At 43.1% G+C, this 27,783-nt stretch overlaps 1 long non-coding RNA gene across 3 annotated transcripts in view; it reads right to left on the reverse strand.

Annotated features, from left to right (window-relative positions):
- Window positions 1–27,783, reverse strand: part of LOC122488756 — a 176,784-nt gene that overhangs the window by 35,005 nt on the left and 113,996 nt on the right. For all 3 annotated transcript variants that reach the window (XR_006298684.1, XR_006298685.1, XR_006298683.1), the window contains exon 5: window positions 19,249–19,306. This is a non-coding gene — a long non-coding RNA (uncharacterized LOC122488756). The remainder of the gene's footprint in view (window positions 1–19,248; window positions 19,307–27,783) is intronic.

Genomic DNA, 27,783 nt, shown 5'->3' on the forward strand with positions numbered 1-27,783 from the left:
GTACACGAAAGATCCCACTGCAGTTATAAAAACAAAAATTATATACACCCACAACAATAAAAAGACTATCAGGGGCCTGAGAGATTTCAAGAAATGTCTGGAAGCCAGAAAATGACGGAGAAGTACTGAGTGATGAAGTTGAGCAGAGGCAGCTTACCGCCCAAAGAGTTCTCGGAGGGTTGCTGCTGAGACGGTGGGGCGGGGGTGGGGGTGGGGACTGACTTCCCCAGTGAAACCCCAAAGAGGCTCTAGACTCAGAAAAGGCAAGAACAGGGGTGCCTGGGTAGCTCAGTCGGTTGAGCGTCCGACTCTTGACTTCGACTCAGGTCATGATCTCATGGATTGGGAGTTTGAGCCCCACGCTGGGCTCTGGGTGCTGACAGCTTGGAGCACGCTGGGGATTCTTGCTCTCCCTCTCTGTGCCCCTCTCCTGCTCATTCTCTCACTCACTCTCAAAATAAATAAATTAAAAAAAAAAAAAAAAAGAAAAGAAAAAGCAAACGCAATATGGGAAAGAAACAACGAGAACGGCAGAAAGGAGAAGATTAACTGAAAAGTCCGGTGTCAACAATCGTTCCTTCCATGCCTAATTCCTGTGTTTATCAGGTCTATCTCAAAAGCGGTCTATCTCAAAACAACAAATCTTATAGGCCGCCAGGCAAAAACTCAAAATGAAAAGTTAACTCTCCAAAGAAACTAAACAAAAAGTCTGGTGAGGACTAACCGCTAGTGTGGTTCTGAGAACCCCAAAGTCAAGCCCTCTTTCCTCTGACGCTTGGTGGCTCCCCAACATGAGAGCTGCTTCTGTGCCACCAGAGGGGAGGCTGCCAGTGGCAAGACGTGCCCACGTGCACAGAGCCCCGGTCAGCCTTCGTGCCACCTCATCTTTATGTGAACGAAGTGTCAAGGGCAGGAATACATTTAAAGAAAGCCTGCGACGCAAAGCGGAAATAAACAACAGAAAGACCCCGGAAGAAACAGAAAACTCAAGGGAGTGAAGACATTTTATAAAGAACTCAAAAGACAACTTTATTAATTATTAGCTTCCCTAGAAATATGGAGAAGCAATAATTACATCACGTCGACATAACAAGAAAAACAATGACAACAAAATACCACAAGGACTAACAATCCAAGAAAAAGAGCTACCAAATTAAAAAGAGTGGCCCCAAACAACAGGTCTGAGTGAACAGCACGGGCATGTGCCCAGGAACCATAAGCTCACAGCTGTGATTCTGGTGATTTAATTCCACTACACTGACAACAGTTACCCACGATGTGCTATTCTTACAGCACAGTCAGAAATCAGAATCGCACATGTAGAGCATGTTCACGGTAAGGAGACAATGAGGCCAAGGCCATTGTTCAAGAAAACCTGAGTCTGTTTTTTTCTTTTTAAATTTTTTTTAATGTTTGTTTATTTTTGAGAGACAGAGATAGAGCGTGAGCAGGCAAGGGGCTGAAAGAGAGGGAGACACAGAATCTGAACCAGGCTCCTGCCTCTGAGCTGTCAGCACAGACCCCAACGCGGGGCTCAAACTCACAAACCGTGAGATCATGACCTGAGCTGAAGTCAGACGCTTAAATGACTGAGTCACCCAGGCGGCCCAACCTGAGTCTGTTTTTAACTCCTCTGCTGGCTTGCAGGATGACTTATAAGCGTCTCTCAATACCTGTCTGTCCTTTCCTACAAAAAGAGGGAAAACCAAAGGTCGTGTTTTTCCAGTGACATAATGAAGACTCCTGGAAATTATTACTAAGGAAGAACTAGCTTAATATGAAGTCTTCAAGATACTAAAACATATTAATGAGGTACATGTGCAGTCTTCCTTGGAGAACTTCACAGAGAAGATAAACATCCCTCCCACCTGGGTGGCTTGCATGCATACTGTCCCTCCTGAAAGTAGAGAGACAGAATGGATTATTGGTTCAAAACCCTACTAGTCTCAAAGCCCTGTTTTTAGAACCAAAAATTCTGCAACGCCCTATTTGCTATTCTGAAATAAAATTCATTAATAAATAGTAACTAGCATACATATAACCTTTAAAACATCAATATAATGCTCTAAATGTAATATAAAGGAGAAAGTAAAAGAAAAACAATTTATAATAAAACACTATATACCCAATATATAAATAATATATAAATAATTTTTAGGTCCAATTAACTATATAATGAAAAGCTTACAGCTTACTTATATAAGAACAGCTTGGATTCAGAGGAGCCAAGTCAGAAGCCTTCCATCTTAAAAGTACTGGAAAACGAAATAGGAGAGGTATGGATGGGCCAAAGGATGAAAATAAGTATATTCTGTGTATATTAAAAGTATGCAAGGGGTACCTGGGTGGCTCAGTCGGTTTAGCTTTCAACTCCTGGCTCAGATCATGATTTTGCAGTTTGTGAGTTCGCAACCCGCGCTGGGCTCTGTGCTGACAGCTCAGAGCCTGGAGCCTGCTTCAGATTCTGTGTCTCCCTCTCCCTCTCCCCCCACCCTCCTCATTCCCATTCTGTCTCTTTCTCTCTCAAAAATAAACGTTAAAAAAAAAATTAAAAGTATGTAAATGTTATCCTGCATCCTTATATAAAATGGACTTAACTCAAGGCTAAAGTAATTACAAACATATTTTTATATCCAAAATGACAGCTGAAAGTCACAGGGGATAAAGGACAGCTCTTTCTGTCTTTTCCGCGGTGGAACATCTAAAATCTCGGGCTCCCATCCATTAAAAGCCCTTCACTGCAGAACCAAACACTATATCTCATTCCTATCAGGTCCCCTAGGGGGCGGTACTTTTCCCAAGAGAACCCCTGGCTAGATGAGCTATGGGAGTTTCCTTCTAGATTCAGCTTCTACCACACAGAGAAACAAATCCTGAAACAAATCAGCAACACACGTAAGAAATTATTAATTTAATATGGAAAATGACTATGAAGAAATTAATTTAGGTTAGGCGTATGCTTTAACTAGTGCCATCGTCAACATTATTTCCTCTCTTCTTGAACTCAATATAATTGGTTACTCCATATAGAATATGGAGTGAAAAACTGGATATTTTTGCAACATTTATTTACACAGCAGAAAGTGGTTCAGATTTTAGAATTTTTAACTTCAAATCTGGTTAATTAATGATAAAAAGGGAGTTTTTCATAGAATTCTACAACTCTCATTTCCTCAAAACAAGAATTAATGCATTCTTTCACATGTGGTCATTACAGGAAAGGGGGGGGAGCCATTTACTGTAAATGCTTTTCTGATGCAACTCTACCACCTCTTTCAAAGACAGAATTCATCCAAGAAGCCTTAGTCACTTTTTCAAGAAAAATGCCACTGCACTGAATGTACACAGACTAAACCACATGCCTGAGCAGAGGAGCTGAGTGGATCCCACCACCAGGAAACACGGAGAGAGGAGAGATGGGGGGTGGGGGAATCTCATGTCAGAACAGATTAAGCGGTCTATCTCAAAATTTGGCCTTTAATAGGGAAAAGTCTGACACACATGTAACATCATTGTTTTATAAATCAAATGCAAACCCATCGATTTCCGCTGCCCAACCTTTTAAGCATACTTTCTAAAATTATAAGACTTCAGCTCCAAACCAGGAAACTATGTGTAATTAGTATCTTAGCAACTATAGTTCTTTCATTAAAAAAAACTTCATGCACAGAAAGTAAAACGGAATCCTCACTTTAATGTTTGAAAATGAAACTACATTTTGAAGAGGGTGGATTTCACATTAAAACGATGATACACTGAGTAACACTATAAAGCAATTCAGAGGGACTAACTTAAATAGTTCTGAGCTCTTCTCAAAGAGAGGACTAATTCTTCTAAAATCTCAAACCCACCCAAAGGGAAAAAAAGAAAATAACTTCTCCAATTTATCCTTACCTGAATCACCATTAATTCTTCTAACAGCCAGATGCACCTGCTTGATTCTATGGCAGAGTTAATGCAAAGACCCAAAAGCCCAGCATTCACCCAAAAACTCAAAGCAGTTTGATGCCAGAGCCTGAAAATCCCCTTGATGAATGAAACTGCACGTTGTAATATCCACGTTCTGAGCAAGCTATTGGCTAGGAGAAGGCAACGCGTGTGGAGGTCTGATTTGCCCCCTCCCAGGACATGCCTCTTATATAAAGAGTCAAGAGTAACTCCTGAGTGATTCAAAACCAGAAAGGGTTCGTTTTTTCTGTAGCAGAATCTCTAACACTACGGAAACCACGAGGAGAACAAACCACAGTGAGACTGCTTCACTAGGCAATGCCAGTGAAAGAAAGAATTATTGTGTCAACACCGGCAATTTACAAATTAATCTCAAACCACCGCCAAAGTTTCTCCTGTTATATGACGGCGTAAGAGTTATGCATTGGTATAGGCATGGTACACATTATTTTTAAGCCAAGAATTCTGAGCCATGGTTTGGAGGCTCAGAATTACCAAGGAGCGGTGAAAACTCTCAAAAGAAATCTGATCTTTGTGCTACAGTAATGATCAACCAAGGAATGAAAACAAGAATAATGGAGCAATGGTGTAAACGGATCTTTCTAGAATTAAGAGGTTTTCAGCACGTAGTCCTTGGACCATGCGCGTTAGAATGACCTGAGAGTGGACTCAGAGTCTCTGGGGGTAGAACCCAGGAATCTGCATGGCAAGTAGATTGTAGGTCTTCCTGACAATGGGACTGAACAACTGATAACAGTTGCTGCCACTTTCCTTTCTTATTCAATTGTTTTGTCTTCGATTACTGTTGAAATCAGAAGCAATAAGAACACTAAAGCCTCCCCAGAACAATCTGTGGCTTTAACTGGGAAAAGGAGAGCCAGACTGGGTTCACCTGACCTCCACCCGCCGCCCCCCGCCCCACCCCCCCGCCACCTCTCTATCCCTCTATTAAGGGAGAAAAGCTTGAGCTTCAGAACCTGAAAAATGCAGTGCTCAAGGTTGAAATGAACATTACATTAAAAGATGCTGCCACTGGAAAACAAGATAAAATACACTGCTAAAAACAAGAGGAAGAAACCGAAGAAGAGAGGACACTAATGTTTACTGATTGCTTACTATGCTCCAGACACCAGACGAAGAACTTTCTGCCAGTTCTGTCTGCCATAGAAGTCTCAACAAAAAATAACTTCTGCAAAGTGTACTAATACATATGCTCAGGAGTCTACATCTAACAGCAGGAACACCAGCAGCGCGTTCCCTACGACTGACTTTGCACTGGCCCCCTGTACCTACTTTCACCCCATTACCCCCTGCACATAAAAGATATTTTCAGGGCGCCTGGGGGGTCTCGGTTAGGCATCCAACTCTTGATTTCGGCTCGGGGCACGATCTCATGGTTTGTGAGATCGAGCCCTGCGTCATAGCCCCGCATCGGGCTCTGCATTGACAGCAAAGGGCCTGCTTGGGATTCTCTCTCTCTCCTCTCTCTCTGCCCCTCCTCGTCTCAAAATAAATAAATAAACATTGTTTAAAAAAGATTTTTTAAAAAAGAAACTGAGAAATGTATCTGAAATGGTGCCACACTTCCATATTTCTTGTTCTCGGTACATTCTTTATCCAACCTAACATTGTGGGGACTTTCAGAATATTTACAATGGTTTTCAAATCACCTGTTCTCCATTTTGTCCAGTCAATTAACTTCAGTGCAAAGTGCTGGGGGGAAACCCTATCATTATACCATGAACAAAAAAAAAAATAAATGTTTTTTTGAACATCACCCACAAGTATGAAAATTATGTCTTACTTTAATAAAAAAGGGTTTTACCTTTTCCTCCAATACATACAAAGTTTCTAAGGAATTTTTCTGGATACGGGGACCCCAACTTAGAAAACAAAACATTTCAAAATAAGCTCTCCAGTGCTCGCTCCCCCTCTGTGCATCAGGATGACCAGCACATGTGACATCTGACAATAAGGACACTGACTTTATACCTTTCCTCTTTATGATGAGCTGGTCTGGTTATCTATCTGGTGCTCTAAGTATTTTGCCTAACAGGAAAATCTAAATCTGGCAGGACAATGGTTCTCAAACTAGATGTGAGCACTGGAACTACTCTTATTCCCCCAAATAAAATCTTAGGAGAAAGCTCCATCGGTGCACCAGATGAAAGCAGAATGTCCTTAGTAGATGTGGAAGACTTGAGGGTGCAAAGTCCCTCCCTGGGGGTTTTTTGGGCCCACTTTACTCATTATCCCCCACCAAGGTGGCTACTGAGGCAACGCTGCCAAACCCGAAAGGCTCTATTTTCTCTCTTCCCATCCCATACCTTGGTGCCATCTTAAAACTCATACTGTATTTTATTCTATGTATGCCTTTGTGTCTCCAAGTCGGGCACAATTTCTTAAGCATCAAATCACATTTCAAATGCTGCTTACTACACTAAACTCAGTAATTCTATGTCATATTTGGCTTATGTGGACCCTCACAAAAATTATGGTCTTTATTTGTATCTCTTTGGCAACAATATCCTTAGGATATTTGCAAGTTCAAAGTCATTTTATAAACACAAAATCTTGTCAAGATAATGCATTTTATTTATTTTAATTTAATTTAATTTTATCTTTTAAAGGTTTTTTTTTTTTTTAATGTTTATTTTTGAGAGACAGAGAGTGAGCACGGGAGGGGCAGAGAGAAAGAGACAGAATCTGAAGCAGGCTCCAGGCTCTGAGCTCTCAGCCCAGAGCCTGATGCAGGGCTTGAACCCACAAACCGTGAGATCATGACCTGAGCTGAAGTCAGAGGCTTAACCGACTGAGCCACCCAGGCGCCCCAAGATAATTCATTTTAAACGAGCAAGAACATCACCAGGACATGTAAGATCCCCTGCTCTGATCCTACTTTCACCAGGGACCATTAGCTTGCCACTTATACGGGAAGTTTCAGACTATACACTGTAAAACTCGAGCCAAAAACAAAAAATACTACCTCCAGATTTAGTATGAAAATGGATTTAAAGTGTTGCTAGGTAATCATTATTTTAAAAAGTGTAATACCAGATCAGCACAGAGAACAAAGACTGAAATGCCCTTATGAAGAGTCAATGCTTCTAATATTCTGCTAACAAGAAAGTGTAATAGCCTTTTCTATTTTTAAGCATTTTCTGGCTGCTGTTCCCCAGTCTTATTTAAAAAGGTTATTGTGTCTCATCAGGCAAAGACAACATATTTCTGGTGTTCACGCGAGAAAATGGCCGGGGTCACCTGGAACCAGTAACTTGAATCGGGGGGAAAGTTCTGTCCCTCAGAATAAACACAGTGTTTAAAAGTAGCAAACTCTAGGTCTAAGACTGTATCCTAAACATTCACATACATATAAAGAATAAAAGCGACTTGTCATTTCAAAATCCATGATTAACCATATTTCTCATTTCAAAATACTGTGAATTCTCCCATGATTTTCATTTTAATTGATTATTAAAAGTAATTATGGAAGCACTCTAGTAGTACTTAGATGATTTTAAAATAGTCAACCTCTTTCCAGGACAAAAAGCATGGTCAAGAGAAATAAGGACAGTAAACAGTCCTCAAATACCTGGTTATGTTACCCAAAACCAGGGTTGGGGTTCAGAACTGGTGTTACTTTTCCCTTAGGAATGATGCTATTAGTGATAGTGCACAGATCCCACCACAGAAACTTATTTCACTTATAAGGTATCTGTAATACTATGTACCTGAAATGAAATGTATATTGTAACTATGTAACAACACTAGTAATTACATAAGGAATAAACTAATACAACTAAGAATGATTTTGATTTTTCTATATGCAAGTGTGAGAAAGTTTAATCAGAAGAGGATGGCTACACTAAGACAATTAAAATCATTCAAAAGTTGATGACATTGGTTACTATGCCTTATTGTACCTCCAAATATACTCCATTCTTCTCTCTTGACCACTATTATATCCCTACCCTTGAGCTTATAGCTATGACTAGCATCACTGGGGGCTCTCCAAAACTTAACAGAGGGAAGAAAGAAAAAAAAGCTTAGAAAAAGAGAGATTTACTTGAAATATAAGGAAACATGGTAGCATGAATGGAGGGAATTAATGAAGACTATAACCTAAAAAGGGGGTGGGAAAAGAAGAGAATTTAATAGAGTTCTGCCAAATAAGATGGGAAAATGTTGGATTAGACCTCTCCAGCTGAGCCAGGACAGTATGGCTATTGTGTGGAGCAGAGCGTACGGAAGACTGACCAAAGGCAACGTGCAAATGGTCATGAATGTGACCAGCATGTGTACAAAGCCAAGTGTTTACAATCTAGGAAGGCTTCGCATTTTCAATCTGGTAAGAATTTGGTTGTCAATCTTTCAAAAGAAGCAGTTATTTGGCCTGGCTGGGGACTCAGTCGATGAGAATAGAGTCAAGGCTCAGCATGGGGTAGTGAGCGGTGTGTGTTCCGCTTCATGGCCACGGGGCATGAAGAGCTCTAAGCAGCAGGCTCCCAAGCAACCAATGCTGGCCAAAAAGAAGGAACAAACCAAGCCTATAGACCGACCATACAGGATAACAGCTCTCTGGAGCTCTGTTCTAACAATAAAATCATTTTTCTGTACGACACAGTTAATTCCTTATTTAATCGGGGAGGGTGGGATGGAACAGAAGTTATATTATCATTATCTGAGACATCGGTTACTATTATCATACCTAACCTTAAACGGTCTCCTGACAATGCTTACTGGACCCTGTCTTATAGTGATATGAGCCCCATGAAATTTTTTTCAAGTAAGCTCTATGCCCAGTGTGGGGCTCGAACTCACAACCCTGAGATCAAGAGTTGCATACCCCACCGACTGAGTCAGCCAGGTGTCCCAAGCTACATGCCTTTTTAATGTTATAAACGTGCTAAAAGGAAATCTGAAATACAGTAATATTTAAAGCTCTTTCTTATGACAACACAAAATCTGGACTTACTGAATAGATGGGACGGCATTTTTGAGTGAGTGTGACCGTGTGTCTCTAAAGCTGGTGAATTCCAGTTCCATTATAGGACAATTATGGAAAGAGAATGAAAAGGAAGGGAATATGGGTTACAATCCCTATTTGGTTCTGGACAAGAGTCAAACTTGTCTAATGTAGGGTTCTTCAAACTGCAGGGTAATCCATTAGTGGCTTGTAAAATAAATTAGATGCACTATAAGCAGAGAATAGAATAAAACAGAAAAGAGTTTTTCACACTTAGTGTAATTACTGTTTCATAAAATAGTTGTTACTTTTTTGTGTGTGTGTGTGTGTGTTATGTGTTACTTTTTCACAAACATAATCCTTTCTCTGAGTCCTAGGAAAGAAAATGGTTTATTAGGAAAGAAGATTAAAGATGTTTGAAAACAGGTGGGAGGGATACATATGTGGATTTAATTTAATCCGTGCTGTGCTTACATGGCCTCATCTTGGAAAGTGACCCACAACGGAAGACGCATTTACATTACTAATCAACCACCGTAAAGATACCATTCAAGTCATTATCCACTCATTCATCAGTTTAGTGTCTATTCTCTCTAGGCAGAGGCTATGGAGAGAGGATGAAATTATTTTTAAAAATTAAGTAAGGTCACATAGTATAGGAATAGTTAACACACGCCCAATGCTTATTACACGCCTGATAGGGTTCTAAGCACTTTACATGTCATTAACTCATTTGATCCTCCCAAGAACCCCACAAAGGTAAATACTAATGCTCTCCATGTTTTACGGATGAGGAGACTGAGAATTAAGTTATTTGCCTTTGAGGCAGAGCCATATCTCAACCCAGAAGTCTGGATCCCGAGCCTTCCCTCTTTGTTGTATGGCATCCTTAACAGTTCATTCCACAGTCATCCCTAATTGAGGTAAGTCTGTGACAGGGAGGAAGCAGGGAATAAATACACCCAAAGGCAAACTTATGCTCCTAACACTACTGCCTGGGCTTCGCTGTCCTGCTTCTTTCTCCTGCGGTTCAAGTCCATCATCTATGCCACAGAGAGTTAGCCTCTTTTACACTCTGATACCCTGATGCATCTGAACACGCTTCCCAACAAATTAGTTCAAACTCCATCTCTTCTTTCCCTCCCGAGAAAACATGTAAAAATGCAACTGAGTGTGTCCCTGCTTTTCGGTAATGAGTTGAGCTCTTATGTATTTAAAAAAAAATTTTTTTTTAATGTTTATCTACTTTTGACAGAGAGAGAGAGACAGAGCATGAGCCGGGGAGGGGCAGAGAGAGAGGGAGACACAGAATCCGAAGAAGGTTCCAGGCTCCGAGCTGTCAACACAGAGCCCGACGAGGGGCTCAAACTCCCGGACTGTGAGATCATGACCTGAGATGAAGTCGGACGCTCAACCGACTGAGCCACCCAGGCGCCTCGAGCTTCCTTTATTTATTTAAAGTTAAAAAGAATTCATTATTGGATGCTTAAACTTTCCTATTAGCCAATCATTTCTTTTAAATATTTATTTATGTTTGACAGAGACGGGGGGGTGGGGGCAGAGAGAGACACACACAGAATTTGAAGCAGGCTCCAGGCTCTAAGCTGTCAGCACAGAGCCCAACGCAGGGCCCGAACCCACGAACCATGAGATCACGACTTGACCTGAGGTCGGACACTTACCCAACGGAGCCACCCAGGCGCCCCCTAGCCAATCATTTCTAACACATCCCTTCCGTGTCTTATCTCCACAAACCAGCGGGCAGCCGGCAGCCCTTGTGTTTACTGCCAGTCTGGGTTACACAGAGCTCTGAGGAGTGCTTCCTTCTTTGCATCCACTTATGTTACTCTACACACGGGTTTCAAACAAGATCCAAAGATATCGCAGCTATAATACACACCGTGACAGGTGCACCATCGTCTTTCAGAAAAGTATGAAAGCATTACATACCAAAGCTTTCTTTTTCCTCCAATCTACCCACCTTTGCCATCAGGTTAATAGAGTAAGCTGTACACGCGGAGCCTAGACAGACAGTAAAATAAATAAAAATCGACACTATCCTCGGTAGCAAGGTTGGCATTCCCAGCTACCGGTTCACGAGTAAGAACCTGACACAGCGCTGTTTAAGTGCTGAGCAAACACAATGTGCTTCTCCACACTGAAAGCAGAAGAAAAGTACTGTTCCTCTTCCTATACCATCTGAATTAAAACGGCCATGCAAACGAATCCCAGAACCAAAGGGAAACCATGTTTGGATCTTCATCTGACCCCCACACCTCGACCACATAATCTGAAACTTTCCTCATAAAAATGCCTCGTGGCCAAACAGGATTATCTTTCAAACTTAAAAAAGCTATTAAAAAATTAATGCATAATAATGTACTGTATGTGGAGAATTCAATTATTCAAGTAATTCAGGATTCTTTCAAAATGCAATGAAATACTCCGATTACGAAGTTAAAATCTGAGGCCTAAGTGTATTGTGACAACGCTTTCTCATACTCTGTTTATATATACATACTCCAAAAAGTCTATTAAAAGTAAGACAGCGGGATCAACTGGGTGACTCAGTGGGTTAAGTGACAGACTCTTGATTTTGGCTCAGGTCAAGATCTCACAGGTCATGAGATCGAACCCTGAGTTGTCAGTGCAGAGGCTGCTTGGGATTCTCTCTCTCCCTCTCTCGGCCCCTCCGCCTCCCAAAATAAATAAACTTAAAAAGAAAAAAGTAACACAACGGTGGGGGTACCTGACTGGCTCAGTGGCAAGAGCATATGACTCTTGATCTGGGGGTTGTGAATTCAGGCCCACACTGGGTTTAGAAGATTACTTACCAATCAATCAACCAAAGAAAAAAAGTAAGGCAATCTAACACTTTTTAAAAATACATATAAGGTAGAGTTCTGTCAAAATAAAATTTCTAATTGAATAGTAACTGTGTGGATGCCTGTGTCAAAGTCATAGCAGAAGCCAGAAATAGGATTTTACTATTTATCACTATAATAATTTTAGGTTATTTTTAGGTATATTCAAAGGTACTTCTTTTCTAGGTCAGATTAGATTTCTAACAGGTATTCACTGCATCTAAAACCAATACTTTTCACATGGGTTAGGGTACATTTTCTATAGTTAAAAAAAAAAAAAGGATGATTCAAGTATGTACCAATCTAGTTGAGCAGTTTCTAAAAAAGATACAGCCTTTGGGTAGAATATGACGCTTTTTACTAGTGGTATTACATAGTGGGACTTTTCTTGGTGGTGATGCTCATTTTGCTGCCCAATTACTCTGTTTCATTACTTGGGACCAAGCGCATTCATTTTAAGACAGCCATCCAGATGCTTCTATACCAGTAAAAAATAATATGGATAAGAACCTTCCAAACAGGAGCATTTTGTTTATTGAGGGGATCTGCTGGATGCCTCCCCCTAGATTACAGGAATTAGGGGTGTTGTTTTCTAGGCTGAATAGGGGTACACCAGCTGAGAGAGACACAGAACTTCCCAGGGGGCAACCACTGTTAGAAAAGGAAGTGGTTCCAGGTTTACAAGTTATCCCACACCAGCGCCATGGTCACTGAGGCAAAGATTGGGCTTCTCTCTTCCTTTCCTGTCTGTGCACATGTCAGGCCACCCTCAATGTAGCAGAGTGGAAAAAACAGCACTGGGTGTATGAGTAGGCTCTGCTTTCCAGGACATTCTGCTAAGACCCATACTTTCCACATAGTATGTTAAAGAACAAAAAACAAAAGACAAAAAGAGGGGCGCCTGGGTGGCGCAGTCGGTTGAGCGTCCGACTTCAGCCAGGTCACGATCTCGCAGTCCGGGAGTTCGAGCCCCGCGTCGGGCTCTGGGCTGATGGCTCAGAGCCTGGAGCCTGTTTCCGATTCTGTGTCTCCCTCTCTCTCTGCCCCTCCCCCGTTCATGCTCTGTCTCTCTCTGTCCCAAAAATAAATAAACGTTGAAAAAAAAATTTTGAAAAAAAAAAAAAAAAAAAAAGACAAAAAGAGGCTGAGTTAAATAGCCATTTTTGAAAATTATTGAAGTGAAAGAAATCCTTTGACCAGGTATACATCTGTCAAATCACTGTTGTATGCTTTGTTTTACCATATTATTTGTCAACTATACCTCAGTAAAGGTGAAAAAAAAAATTCCCTTTAAGTTTCTGGTTGAATAAGTCCTATCTATGTGTCAGGATCAGTTTCACCTCTTACTACCTCCCTGGCCTTGTGCAAGCCCCAGGAGCTCTGGGAAACTCACTTTCCTTACCTGCAAATTGAAAACGTTAAGGTAAACGTCCTCTAACCTACCTTTCAATTCCAAATTCACAAGCTTAATTTATTTTGCACCTTATTTTCCCCTTCAAGTATCTTTGATCTTAATCCTACATTAATTTCATCTTAAAAGAAAAAAAAAAAAGATGGGAAGAGGAGGGGAGGGGGGCCAAGAGAGCTCCTCAAGCAGATTGTCTCGTTAAACTCCTGCTTTGCCCTAGACTTTCATAGTTTTAGGATTAGGCAAATGAATATGAAATGTAATAAACTCCCAATGCATTAATTCTGACACCTGGCAATACCTGCGATGTATTTTAAGTTACAGGGATATTCCTCTCTTCCACAGATACATATGAGCCACTTCTTTTTTTTAATTTTTTTTATCCATTTATTTATTTTATTTTTGAGAGAGAGACAGAGACAGAGACAGAGTGCAAGTGGGCGAGGGGCAGAGAGCGAGGGAGACACAGAATCGGAAGCAGGCTCCAGGCTCTGAGCTGTCAGCACAGAGCCCCACGCGGGGCTCGAACTCACAAACCATGAGATGATGACCTGAGCCGAAGTCGGACGCTCAACCGACTGAGCCACCCAGGCGCCCCTATACAAGCCACTTCTGAACCCACTGGCAGTTCCTCTGCACTCCAGAAAACAAAGAACCCCAAAGCAAAAACTAAACAAGAAAGTAAGTTATCGCGAAAAGGAAATTTTTGATTACTCATGCTATGAAGGTGGTAAACTGAAAATTGGTTATAGATACATATTTATTTGCCTCTTCAATCAGAGGTCCTGGATTTATTTTCTTCCCATTATTGATGTAGACATACCCAAAATACTGAAATCCTTAGGAATCTGTCTACCTTAAAAAGACCATTTCCTACTGAAATAGCAAGATATACTAAGTACATCTGAAAACACGAGGATGTTCTGATTACACACATTTTTTTAAATTTTTTTTTTCAACGTTTATTTATTTTTTGGGACAGAGAGAGACAGAGCATGAACGGGGGAGGGGCAGAGAGAGAGGGAGACACAGAATCGGAAACAGGCTCCAGGCTCTGAGCCATCAGCCCAGAGCCCGACGCGGGGCTCGAACTCACGGACCGCGAGATCGTGACCTGGCTGAAGTCAGACGCTTAACCGACTGCGCCACCCAGGCGCCCCCTGATTACACACATTTTAAAAGAGGCTACTTTTAACTTTTTAGAAAATATTACCACTACTCTATCCCTGAGGACTAACCAGTAGACTGTAAAAAGCAATGCTCCAAACTTAGAAAACTGAGTTACTTTTTTTTTTTTTTTAATGTTTATTCATTTTTGAGAGACAGAGAGAGACAGGGCATGAGCGGGGAAGGGGCAGAGAGAGAGAGACACAGAATCTCAAACAGGCTCCAGGCTCTGAGCTGTCAGCAAAGAGCCTGATGCGGGGCTCGAACTCACGGACCGTGAGATCACGACCTGAGCTGAAGTCGGATGCTTAACCAACTGAGCCACGCAGGCGCCCCTCTGAGTTACTTTTTTTTTTTTAAACATTTATTTATTTTTGAGACAGAGAGAGACAGAGCATGAACAGGGGAGGGGCAGAGAGGGAGGGAGACACAGAATCGGAAACAGGCTCCAGGCTCTGAGCAGTCAGCACAGAGCCCGACGCGGGGCTCGAACTCACGGACCACGAGATCATGACCTGAGCCGAAGTCAGACGCTTAACCGACCGAGCCACCCAGGCGCCCCTCTGAGTTACTTTTTAATTCTGTTATTAAACCCCACTTTCTTTCAGTAACTGGTACTTTCCCTTCTGGCTATCACAGCTAATGAACAATGTAAAACAAAGTTTTTTTTAAAGCTTATATACAGCTGCAACATTATTCAGAGCCAACCAGCATATGGTTGTGATGAGACTGGCTAGTGCTGATTGCCAACAGGGGCCAGGTAACAGAGTTCTTCCACACGCTAGTCTAACTAAGCCTTCTTATAACACGCACATTCTGTAAAAGCAGGATGGCACCGTATCTTCCCTCACACTCTTCACGCAAGGCTTAGAACATGGGAAAATGATCAATGCCATTAACGTTACTGTTTCCTTTGCCATACACACCATCACGAAAAATATAGGCTGGATCAAAACAAATCCATCCCTGCCTAGAAGAAACACAACTAGAAGAATTTACGGAGGGTGCCACGGAGTACCTTCGTGCACTGCAACAGCGGCTGCTACCCACTGAGCGCTGGCCGTGAACCAAGCATTTCACTCCTCTTATTTCATGACAATACCATAAGCCAACTTAAGCAATGAAGTTCAAAACTCACAACCCATAACACACTTTGTTTCGTATCTTGTTGTTTGCTGCCTTGTTTCTTTCCTTCATGCTTTTAGAAGAAGTGCTTGGCTACCCGAGGTGACTTCTCCCACTTCTCATGACAATCTAGGTGCCTTGATTAAGGGAAAAATAGTTTCTATTTTCTTCTCAGGTTCCCCTCTCCGAACAGGCATAAAGGAAGATGGCCAGAAAAATTAGGCAAGTATGAAATACTTTAAAAAATGCGTGTCGTTCTTCTTGTGTGGGGTTGTTAAACTCAAACACAGTATTTGATGTTCCCAAATACTGTTTAGATTTCTGCCGTAATTTGTCCTCTTGGACGATTAATAACATCCTTTTCTGCCATTCCCCGAAGCCGGTATGATCTTGTTCGATGACAGTTTATCTTTTGAAATGGACGGGAGAAGAGACAACTGCTGTGAGCTGGAGCCATGGCAGGCCACGGTTTTAGCTCTCTCTCCTGTACGCTCTCAAAGCCCTTGATTAAAAGGACTGACACACAAATTTTGGTGTTTTTTCACTGGCTTCCAGGCATGGATTGTGTACCAGGAGTAAACAAGGACAGAAAACTGGAGCATGCTGCCTCATTTATTGCCTACAAAACCTTAGAAATATTCCTCAAAGACAGGTGAATACTACTTTTGTTTAAAAGAACCACTTTGCACATTATAATCTTTAAAAGCCGTTGTGTGCACGGAGTAATCTTAGGTGTATATAATTATGATTCCTAGAGAAATAAACTCGCCTCTGAAATGAACAAAAATTTTGCTACAACAAGCGCTGCACAGAAGCCATTACAATATTCCAATTACAGCTTCAAAATAAGTAAGAAATAGATTTTAGATTCCTGCTTTCCAGCACTAGTCTTATAACCAGGACCAAATGTACCACTCGTATACAACCAAGCTGCAAACCTAAACCATGTAAAACTTAAGTTCTTAACTATCTTGGAAAAGTGAATTATCATTTCCAGAAGTTTTAAATGGATCTTGGCTTACTGGGTGTTTTACTAAACTATCATTTTGTGGTCCCACTAAGAGCACATGAAGGGAAGGAATCTAGTTTGGCCATGAAATCCTTTTCCCCATTAGGTATCAGCTTCTTGACTGGGTGGTATGATACCAGTACTTTTCAGTTCATTACATGTTGAGTTGGAAATCCTAAAAAAAAAAAAAAACGCTTGAAGGGATTAGGTGAATGACTTCAATGCATTCCAACAGACAAGCTTACCTGCGCACTATGAAACTTTAAGGTCCTAAAAGTGACAACACACTAAACTTCAGGATAGAATAACAATGCAACACTACACTTGAGCCAGCAGATGTCTCTCTGTAACCCATGACACCAACCCAAAAGGTAACAGGGTAGAGAAGACTCCCGCATTACTAGACTTCTGTGATCCCTGGACCGTGCAAGGGCATGAATTGTGAGATCAGACCGTCAGAAAAGTAAGGTTTCTGAAAAACTGCATATGGGGATATAAGCAAATACAGGAATTAATGAAAAATAAGTGTTACTTTTTGAAAATTACATTTAATATGCGAGACCTAATAGTACACAGGAATCTGTTTCATTCAAAATGGTAAAATGAGGGGTGCCTGGGTGGCTCTGTCAGTGGAGCGTCCGACTTCAGCCAGGTCACAATCTCGCGGTCCGGGAGTTCGAGCCCCGCGTCGGACTCTGGGCTGATGGCTCGGAGCCTGGAGCCTGTTTCCGATGCTGTGTCTCCCTCTCTCTCTGCCCCTCCCCTGTTCATGCTCTGTCTCTCTCTGTCCCAAAAATAAATAAACGTTGAAAAAAAAAAATTTTTTTAAAAAAAGGTTCTTCAAGGGGAGCCTGGATGGCTCAGTCGGTTAAGCGTCCGACTTCGGCTCAGGTCATGATGCCACGGTCCATGAGTTCGAGCCCCGCGTCGGGCTCTGGGCTGATGGCTCAGGGCCTGGAGCCTGTTTCCGATGCTGTGTCTCCCTCTCTCTCTGCCCCTCCCCCGTTCATGCTCTGTCTCTCTCTGTCCCAAAAATAAATAAACGTTGAAAAAAAAAATTAAAAAATAAAAAATAAGATTTTTTAAAAAGCGGTAAAATGATTCTTGGCTATCGGTCAGGAGAGGAAAAGTCAAAGTTCAAACAGAAAGAAAGCTGAGAAGTGAGGAGTATGTGGAATAGAAACAGAAGCTTAGTTACAAAAGGAAAGAGAAGGTTTGCACATAAGGAATGAAAATAAGGCAAGTCTGAAGGAGTGGGTAGGGGTAAAAGAGACCTGTGCACATTACTACAGAATATGGCCAGGAAGAAAGCATGTGCCCCTGCCGCCACCTAAAAATACTGCAAGCCTGTCAGAGTACAACTGACCAGCAGTTGTAGGTTATGCAAAGCATTAAAGAGAAAAGACGTGAGAAAAAAGAGAAAAAAAAAAGGGATCCAATACAACAGAGTAGGACATTCTATCACAATTCACAAACAGCGAAGGTATGACTTCGGGAAACTGTACAGCCACGTGCACGAAGGTGTGCATTGGCTCCTGGTGCAGCAAGTGGTCCCTTCCTGTGGGCTTCCAACATAAAGGTCTGAAAGCCACGGACATACCGAGTGCCCCACCAGCGCCCAGCTCTCACAAGTAAACAATGTCATCGGGAACATCTCCAAACAGAAGAGTTAATTTCCAAAGGTAATATCCAAAAATCGCAGAAGAGAGACATGACAAAACATAAAACAACAGAATATTTAGAGTAAACTACAAGGCGTCGGGGTGGCCCAGTCGGTTAAGCATCCGACTTGGGCTCAGGTCATGATCTCACAGTTCGTGAGTTTGGAGCCCCGCATCGGGCTCTGTGCTGACAGCTCGGGGACTGGAGCCTGTTTCGGATTCTGTGTCTCCCTCTCTCTCTCCCCCTCCCCCACTCACATTCTGTCTCTCTCTCTCTCAAAAATAAATAAGCATTAAAAATTAAAAAAAAAAAGAATAAACTACAGAAATTGTAAAACAGAAGCTGGGGCAGGGGGAGAGGAGGTGCAATATGAATGCCATCTAGAGAAATGTCTAGCTCTACCTAATCAGACTGTGGGCCCCACTCCCAGCGTTTCCTCCCTGTCCTGAACAGAGCTGACCTATTGAGGAGCCGGGGGAACAGAGGAGCTGAAATGAGAGGGAAGGTGGGATTCTAGAGCACCAGGACACCCAGGTCTCCCCACAGCGAGGCAAGAAGGCAGGAACTGTGCAGATCCAGAGAAGTAGGCACAGGGGCCAAGGAAGGGGACAGTTCAAGTTTCGTGATCTCATTCCCCAAACGGTAAGGAATTACTTCAAGAATTTTTTAAGAGTTTGTTTTGTTTCAAAAGTGAAATGGACCTGACACTTAATAGGTCATCCATCATGAATGAATGCTCAAATTCAAAAATGGATGAGTGTGCAAACACTTTGGGTGTTCAAAGATTAAGAAGACCGTAAGTTTCTCAGGCCAGCATGACAGGTCACACAGAGACCATGTCAGAATTTACCAATGATTAAAAAAAAGAATTTACCAACGATGTTCTCAGTTGCTTTAGGAGCAAAGGCTTGCTTTTGTGGGGTACTTTCTTGTTTGCACAACTGGTTTGTTTTGGGCTCAGTTACATTTGAAAGAATTTCATAAGAGCAAATACTTACATACAGTATTTACTATGCACTGGGTACTCTACCAAGGACTTCACAAATACTAATTCATTGAGCTAATGTATACACACACCCTGCTATTTTCAATTATCTACCTGTTCAGTGGCTCACTTTGCTCCATCTAAAAGTACCTCTGTTTCTTCCATTTTTGTCCTGCAAAAGATGAGGAAAATATAGTCAGCCATAAATGTGCACATGTGTTTTATACCATTCTTTGACATCTTCTGAACTCAGGAGCTCCAAAAGGGCTTCAATAAACCTTAGACATTTATTTCAGCTGCCCAACTTCCCAGAGTTCCTAGGTAGAGCCATTCAGACAGGTATCACCGGATGCCTTGATAACAGATGATTTGAAAAACAAAAACTTTAAGTTTCATAGGAAATCAACGTGCCATAATAAAAAGTTAGGTGCACAGAGAAACAATTTAGAACAAGGTTCTCCTTGACTCTGAACCTTTCTACATTTAATATGCCTTTTAAACAATCAAATTCTATAGCTCTTTTTTTATAGGTGGGCAGCACCTTCCCACACTGGGTGGAATAATTGCTATTCTAAAGACAGAAACAATTCGTGGATATAACTATCTTGGGCTTACTTAAATTTTTTAAAAAGGACAATGGAAAAGCACTCATCAAAATAGACGATACTGCCAGGGAAAGGTAGCTGTTCAGAGAGTCTCCACAGGGTGACGTTCACCTCGGAGAATTCAGGACTGACAGGTGATTCAGGACTGTCTTTCAAATTTCTTGGCTCCAAAAGTCTCTCTCAGTGAGGTTCCAGAAATGATTACGTTTATCAGTACTGATTCATGCTAAGAAAGCTCAGAAGAGACTGATACATAAAGCTATACTGCCTTTATATTCATTTACAATGAAAAGCATAATTGCCAGACAACCTGGACACCTGCTCTGTCCAGCTTGATCAATCTATTCACATTTCTTTAGTCAACAAGTATTTCCTGAAATCCCAGGTATAGGCACCTTACAGGCAGGTTAAGATCAAGCCAAACGAACAGAAGATTGTTCAGTGAGCAAATGAGAGCAATCACAATCTCGATGCCGCTGGCCTCCAACATTCTATTCTCCCTCCAGACAAGTGTTCCTAGCTCCTGTGCCACCACCACCCTCGCCCTATCATCCTTCTCCTGGAGAAACACAGGATACTTGCAGGTATTTGCCCAGCTTCCACTCTCTCCCTTTTCCAGTCCACGATCCACCCTGTGTACAGAGTATACCTTCAAAGACAGAAAATAGGTCATGGCTCAGCCTTACTTAAACCCCTTTAGGGCTGTACACTGAGCTCATGATAAAGACCCGAAAGTGCACTCCAAAGCCTCGCCTGTCCCTGGCTGACCTGCCCGGCCTCCTCCAGCACCACCGTCCCGGTCATCCTCAGCCACTTCAGCCATGCTGGTCTCCTTTCAATCTCTCCAATACACAAAAACCCTCAACACCTCGGAGATTTTGCACACCTCATTTCCTCTGCCTGGGAATTAAGGCACAATATTCTGCCCCCCCCCCCCCCACCTTGCCAAAGCACACACATGCCTAGTAACCTGCGAGTCTGGGCTCGAATGTGACCTGACCCCAAGACTAGGACAAATGCCCCTATTTTAAACTCCCATTGCACCGTGATTTTCTCCTTTGTAGCATTTATCACAGTTTACAATTACACAGTGACGTGATTTTGTTTATTCCTCTCATTAGAGTATGAGAAGCTCCATGCGGGTGGATGCTGTGCTCATTTTATTAGCACATTCCACAAGCATGGACATTCAAGAGATATTTTGTCGAAGGAAGGATGGCTTTGGGCCGTTAGAAGCTGTTGCATCCATCACCGAAACAGGAACCATTCTGTCAGGTAGACCATACGGCTTCCCCGTTTGGGTTCCGTCCTCCCCAGATGTCCTCCTACCCCTGCGATGATGACAGTCATATGGGCACTGTCTACATTCACTTCTGTAACATTACGGTTTCCTAGACTTCCATGGCCACAATAAATCTTAAGATACTAGGAGAGAAATAGCAGGAAGTTCAAGATACGTTTGGGTAGCAACTCTGTGCAGAGGACTTGTGGCAGCGAGTTACTAAGAAACGCTGTAAACAAAAAGGAAAACATAAACTGTGGCCAAAGGAAGCCCCTGATGAGACAGCACTGGCAAACAAATGTACATAGACACCCGCGTGCACACAAACACCCAAAGCCTAATCCTCGGAGGAGGGGACGCGAGAGACTGAGTGGGATAAGGCACAAGCAAAGGGCCCATGGCAAGTAAGTGTGACGACTCCTGACCGAGGCCCCAGACACTGCTCCTCCCTCCTATTCCCCAGGTGCCGGCACACAGGGGACCTGGATGGTGCTGGGTTATTCTCCCATTTGCCTTACAAATCAACAATTAGCTGCCATTTCCTAACTCACTGTGTAGAATGCTTTCAATGGCTCACAGCTGTGGTTAATATTTTAAAGATGTTCTCCTAACGTTTTAGCCCTCTTACGTGACGTGAATGAGAACAGAACTGGGAGCAAGAAGTCCCACAATGCCCTCGGATCTAAATTCATGTCTAGTCAGGGAGCTGGAAAGGGGCAACTTCACTCATTCAAACCACAAACACAATGCACCTTGAATAAGCCAGGCATCATTTTAAGTGCTGTGAACACAAGACGAACAAGACAAAATCCCTTCTTCTCAATGAAGCAATATTCTAGAAGGAGACAAACAATGAACACATATATTAGTCAAAAAAAGCCTCGCTGAGAAACTGACATATGAACAAAGACCTAAAGAAAGTTTGGGATACAGTTATGTAAATATATGGAGAAAGACAGTTCCCGACAGAGGGATCAGTAAGTGCAAAGGCCCTGAGGCAGAAGTGTGGCCTGTCTAACTGGGATATGCAAGGGAGATGGTAATAGGATATGGGGTCAGAGAGGTAAGCCATGGGCCTCTTAGGGCACTATGAGGCCTTTGGGTTTTCCTCTGAGAGCCCTGGAAGCCAACTGTTTTGGGCAGAGGCAAATATGCTCTGGCTGGGCTGAGAACAGACTGAAGAGAGAGCAAGACCAGTTAGCGGGCTACAGAAATAACCCAGGCCAGACAGTACAGCTGCTACAACTAGAGTACAGCCGTGGACGGGCTTCTAACAAACTGATGGGTTCTTCATGGCACTTGAAGGAAATGCCCTGGGATTAACCCTAACTCCCTTAACTTGACTGATTCTAGTAGTCTTAATCCTTTTATCGATAACAGGGTTTTGGGGTTTTTTTGGTCTTAATTCTTACTTTTATAAAAGAACACTTAGTGGATTGTTATCTATAGAGAAGTAACATATGATCATCACAGAGAGTGGAAAAAACCAACACACAAAAAAATCTTTGCATCACAGTGTGGAAGAATTACAAACAGATATAGTTTTAAAATCAGACTTAGATCAATATAATCTAACCCTGACGTTTGTCAGGTGTATCAGTTTGAGTTCAAACCAGAAAAAAAAAAATGCTTGGCACATCACTAAAGAATGTGCAGATTTTCTTTCTTGCAAATTTTCTCCCTGAGAAACCCATGATAATAACGTGATGTGGAAAAAAAAAAAATTAAGTGCTCTTTTTATTCTCTGCTCTAGGCTTAATGTGGGGGGAGGGGGTGGGGGGAGGAGAGCGTGGCTTCACTGTTGTCGCGGAAACCATTCTGCCCCAGGGCAAGGAAGCAACTCTTCACTTGCTATCAGCAAGCCAGGGGCAGTCATCTGTGTCCTAAACAAACCCCTGTCTTTCCCTAAACAGAATGCTGCTGTTTAGTCAAACAGGATCAGTGGGCCTGGTCTCTAGCTGCAAACAAAATTAAACTTTGACTGTCAGCATTTAATACCCATAGTTGATATGCCGCGTTTGTTCAGCATTTCTCCAAGTGTGTTAAGACAGGTACATTGCTCATGGTCTGTCAATCGACTACGGTCACTGCCTCCTAAAGCCGTGTTTTTTCCAAAACTTCAAGGTCCCCAGGAATCGCAGGTACCCTGCAAAATGCAGATTCTGACTTGGTACCTCTGGGTTGGGGCTTGAAAGTCGGCATTTCTAAAAGCCTCTCTGGTGAAGCTGATGCTGCTGGTCAGCGGACCACAATCCGAGTACACAGCAGAGTGTTATTGTCCTGTCTCCTTCCCCTCTCCCTTCTATTCCCTTTGAAGTACCAGGGGCAGAGACTGAGACATGGGCATTTAAGACTGTTTCACTCTGTGTCGAAAATAAGAATCTGCCCTCCGTGGTATAGGATAATTAAATCCCAGCAACATCCCAGTCTTTTCTGGGGCCTCCTTGGCTAACAGATTCAATCTGAAATTCCCACTTGACCAAACACATAAGGCTGTCTTTCTCTTCTCCCTTTTCTTCACTCATCCCCTCCCCATGGGGAAGAATGGTCCCCCAAAAGGACCATTGCTATAGGTAAGCTCCCAGCTTCAGCATGAGGTGAGGGTGTGAAAGAACCGAAGTCACTCAACATTTTCCATCTCCTCCTTTTTTTGCAAAGAAGCTAAGCCATAGGTAACTGTGGTATGGCTGGGAAGGCTGGGAAAGCATGCCCTGTTTATCAAGAGGGAAAGTGGATGGCCAACTGATTGCTTCAGGCACCAGCACTACTGGCTTCTATCAACAATCGGCCCTAGAGAGCCCTTCATTGGAGCCAACCCCTACCCTGTCAAGCAGATGGGTCCCATATTACACACATGGCCAAATCTCTCCTTCAGAATATAGCTGGTATTTTCTAATCGCAGATTATACGTGTGAAAATGTAACCTGAGCTATGGCATACCTCTCTCAGCCCTCAGCCCTGTGCTAATATTTTAGTTCATCCTCAATAATTTTTATCACTATTTCACAGGTATGTATTTGTTAGTTTGCTTCTAAAGCAGAAGGTAAAAGTGGTGAGATTGGGGGGGGGGGGGGGGGGGGGAGGACGCAGGGAGATCCCAGCCCAGGTGTGAGAAAGGCCTGCTTGTTGTTTCTGTGGAGCCCTAAGATGACCAAAAGGAAATCAGGTGGTGGAAAGAGGAGACTGTAAGGACGCAGACGAGAGGCCGGACCCACAATCCCTGACTGCTTCCTTGCTCAGGGATCCTGTAAAACCACAGGGGGAGGAACCCGGCAGAAAGGTGCCAACTGACAAAAGGGTGTAGCGGCAGAAACTGTTTTGGAGACGTAGATCAATGCAGGAGATCATAATCACTTGTTCGCAGACTCTGAAAGAACCAACTAGAATTACTGCTGGCTTATGTTAAAGAAACAAACTATTAACCAAAACCTATTTATATATTTTTTAAGTTTTTTATTCATTTACTTTGAGAGAGAGAGAGCACAAGCAGGGGAGGAGTGGAGAGAGAGAGAGGGAGACAGAGAATCCCAAGCACGTTCCGCAATGCCAGCGCAGAGCATGATGTGGGGCTCAAACTCATGAACTGTGAGATCGTGACCTGAGCCGAAACCAAGAGTCAGACACTCAACCAACTGAGCCACCAAGGCTCCCCGACCAAAACCTATTTAAAAGGATAAATGAAGGTAGGAGACACAGCTTGGGGCAAGACTTAAAGAAGCGAAACATCACCTACACATAAAGGCGTGTGGCAAAGAATGGACAGGTTCATTCTGTGCTGGCTCCTGAGGTTCTAACCCAACGGTAAAATAGAAAAGGGGACAAACTCGGCAAAATATAAGGTAAAACTTTCTAACACAATACGCTTCCTCAGTCACAGCACCTTTTTTGTGTTTTGTTCTGTTGTTGTTGTTTGCCAAGTAGTGAGCTCCCATCATCACTGAGCCGGCCTCTTTCTGCCGCCCTTAGCCCTCCCAGGTATCACACGTCACAACGGAGCCAGGCTGCACGCCGGTCCCCAAACACGGTTTCACGACGCTGGGCATCACAAGCGCTGTGCCTAGAATGGCTCTTCGTTCCCAGGCCACCTCTTCCGTCTGGAGACGTTAGCCTCCGCATAACCTCTGAGTCCCGTGGGGTCTCTCTTCTGAGAGCAGGTCCAGAGCCCGCCCCTTGTGCAGAGAGCATCACACACCAGCCCGTGCAAACTCACTCTGCTCTACACACTCTCTACAGTGAGGCCTCCGAGGGCAGCATCCTGGCTACTTACCTGTGTCTCTGCAGTGCCAACCACAGTGACCTGGACCCAGTATGAGATGAAAAGTGGAGGGAGGGAGAGAAGGAGGAAGAGAATGGGAGGGAAGTGAAGAGAGGGGATCTGATGCCTAAATTATTATCTGTTATGTTTATCATAGAGGGACTTCTGGTACTGAGAGGGAAGGTAGTCTGAATGAACCTACCCTATGCAGAGAGACAGACAGTACTGCAACATTCATTAAGGTATATCATTTCATGCATGTTTTAATCTAATTATTGTTTAATCTAGTAATTGCTTAGAAACAACCCCCAAATTTTGCTTTTGCTTATGCATATAAATACCCATATATACTTACTATTTAAAAATACAAATGGTTTTCCCCATTAATTTGTACACAAGAAGCGATCTTTCATAGTTACTGGGAAACTTGCAGAAAATATGCCCATGGCATTTCCCTAAAGTTTGGAGTAAGTGCATCATTAAAGCAGCTACGGAGGCCACTACTGGCATAACACCTTGGCAATACTTTATATTTACGAAGTGGGTTCGAGCCCCGCCTTGGGCTCTGTGCTGACCGCTCAAAGCCTGGAGCCAGCTTTGGATTCTGTCTCCTTCTCTCTCTGCCCTTTCCCCATTTGTGTTCTCTACCTCTCCCTCTGTCTCTCTCTCTCAAAACTAATTAAAAAAAATATTTATGAGCCTTTGTGCTAAAACTCTGCATACCAGAAATGCCAATGGTGTCACCAAACTTTCCCGAAATTCATGCAAGCCTTTACCCTAATTACTAATTAATACCAATAAAGGGAATTACATTTCACCTCTTGTTCTTGTTTTCTTAAGAATCTTCACCCAAGTTAATCTGCTTCTTATCGGACCACTGGCAACACTCAAATCATGACAAATACGTGCTCTGTGGTCACTTAGATGGAGGGCCATTCTGATTGGGATTTCTCAGGGGAGGGACACACAGGTGAATAAACCGGGCAACTGCAGAACCATCGCTAATAATGGTAATTATTATTTGGAAGGATTTCCACAGACCTCACCACACCTTTCTGAAAGAAGAGTTGACAGGTGAACCCACACCTGAAACCAGAAAACTGTCCCACAAAGCCTGGTCCCACATCAGCACTGGTGGCCCGGACTGAGTGCCTTCTCTCCTCTCCCCACTTCCTGCTCACAGGGGACTGTAAACACATCCCCACCCTTACCTCCTCGACAGCCTTCACCCAGTAGTCCCACTGTTTCCTGTGGAGCTGCCCTGGGCTCTGTGGGTGCCACACAGACAATCCAATCCGGTGGCTCTGGGACAAGGCCTGAGGAAGCCACTTCAGCCGCCTCCTAGCGGGGGGGGTGGGGCCGTTTGCATATGAACTGTCACCCCCTTTCCTTATTCTAGCAGGAAGCAGGGTGGACCTTCTCCATAATGAGAACTTTAGAGTCTAGGAGTTAGTGAAGGTCTTTAGTTCACTTCAGGAGGTTTAAAAAATAGCTTTAAAAGAGATATTTCAGAGACGTTAGCAGAAGTTTTCTGGCCTCACATCAAATCACACAATCAGATAAACTTCTTTCAGCACCTCTTTAAGACAAAAAAATATCCTAGATTTGGAAAATGGAAATGAGCAGGAAGGCACAGCACACTGTCCAGATGCAGATTTTATCGTGCTGACTTCTTTTTATCCAACAGGTTTTACAGCGGCGGTTAAGAGGTGGCCTGTGCCGACTGATCCAGAACACGGGCCTGTTTCAGGGCCCAACGCCGAGGCAGAGCCCCGAACCCAGCAACCCCCGACCAGCCAGCATGCTGAGCAACAGGATGTCTGGTGGTTACTCTTGATCTGCGGCTGTTTGTAGACAGGGTGTAATTTTCAAAACAATTTTTCATTTTTAATTTTGCCAGTTCTTCCTTATAGTCGAGCAAACTAGAGGGGATATAAAGTGGCAAAATTCCAAAGGAGTTTCTGCTGCTTCTCCAAGTCCTCAGCCAGCCAGGAGGGCGAAGGATGCTTCTCCTGACGTGGGCTCTTCTGGAGTCTGACTACAGGGCAAAGGCCCCCAAATACCAGTCCCCCATGCTGAAGCCCGTTAGGTTATTAGAAAAAAATTGACCCAGTACCTACCTATCCCTACCATAAGCCTGCATTCCACCATTTGAGAAGGAAACAGAGGAAAAGGAAGGACGCATTCCTGGGAGCTCTCCACGTCCCGCATGGCTTCCCATTCACCGGATGGGCAAGGAGTGATCACATAGGCTCAGAAAGGTCACATGACTTTCTAAGCTTCGCTCTGCCCAAAGAGATTTCCCCGGGTCTGAGAAGCCCTCCTTCCACCTCATCCCAGACTCCCTCCCTCAGGACAGGGACTGGTACACACCCGTTCTCAGGCTCAGAAAAGAGCGTACCTGCTCTAAAGAGAGGACTTCACTAGGACGATGGACCAAAAAGAAAAACAAAACAAGCCAGGAACCAGTACCCGAGGGTCACACAGACCACAGGTCTCAACACGGC

This window comes from Prionailurus bengalensis, chromosome A2, assembly GCF_016509475.1.
Source record: "Prionailurus bengalensis isolate Pbe53 chromosome A2, Fcat_Pben_1.1_paternal_pri, whole genome shotgun sequence".
Lineage (NCBI taxonomy): Eukaryota > Metazoa > Chordata > Mammalia > Carnivora > Felidae > Prionailurus > Prionailurus bengalensis.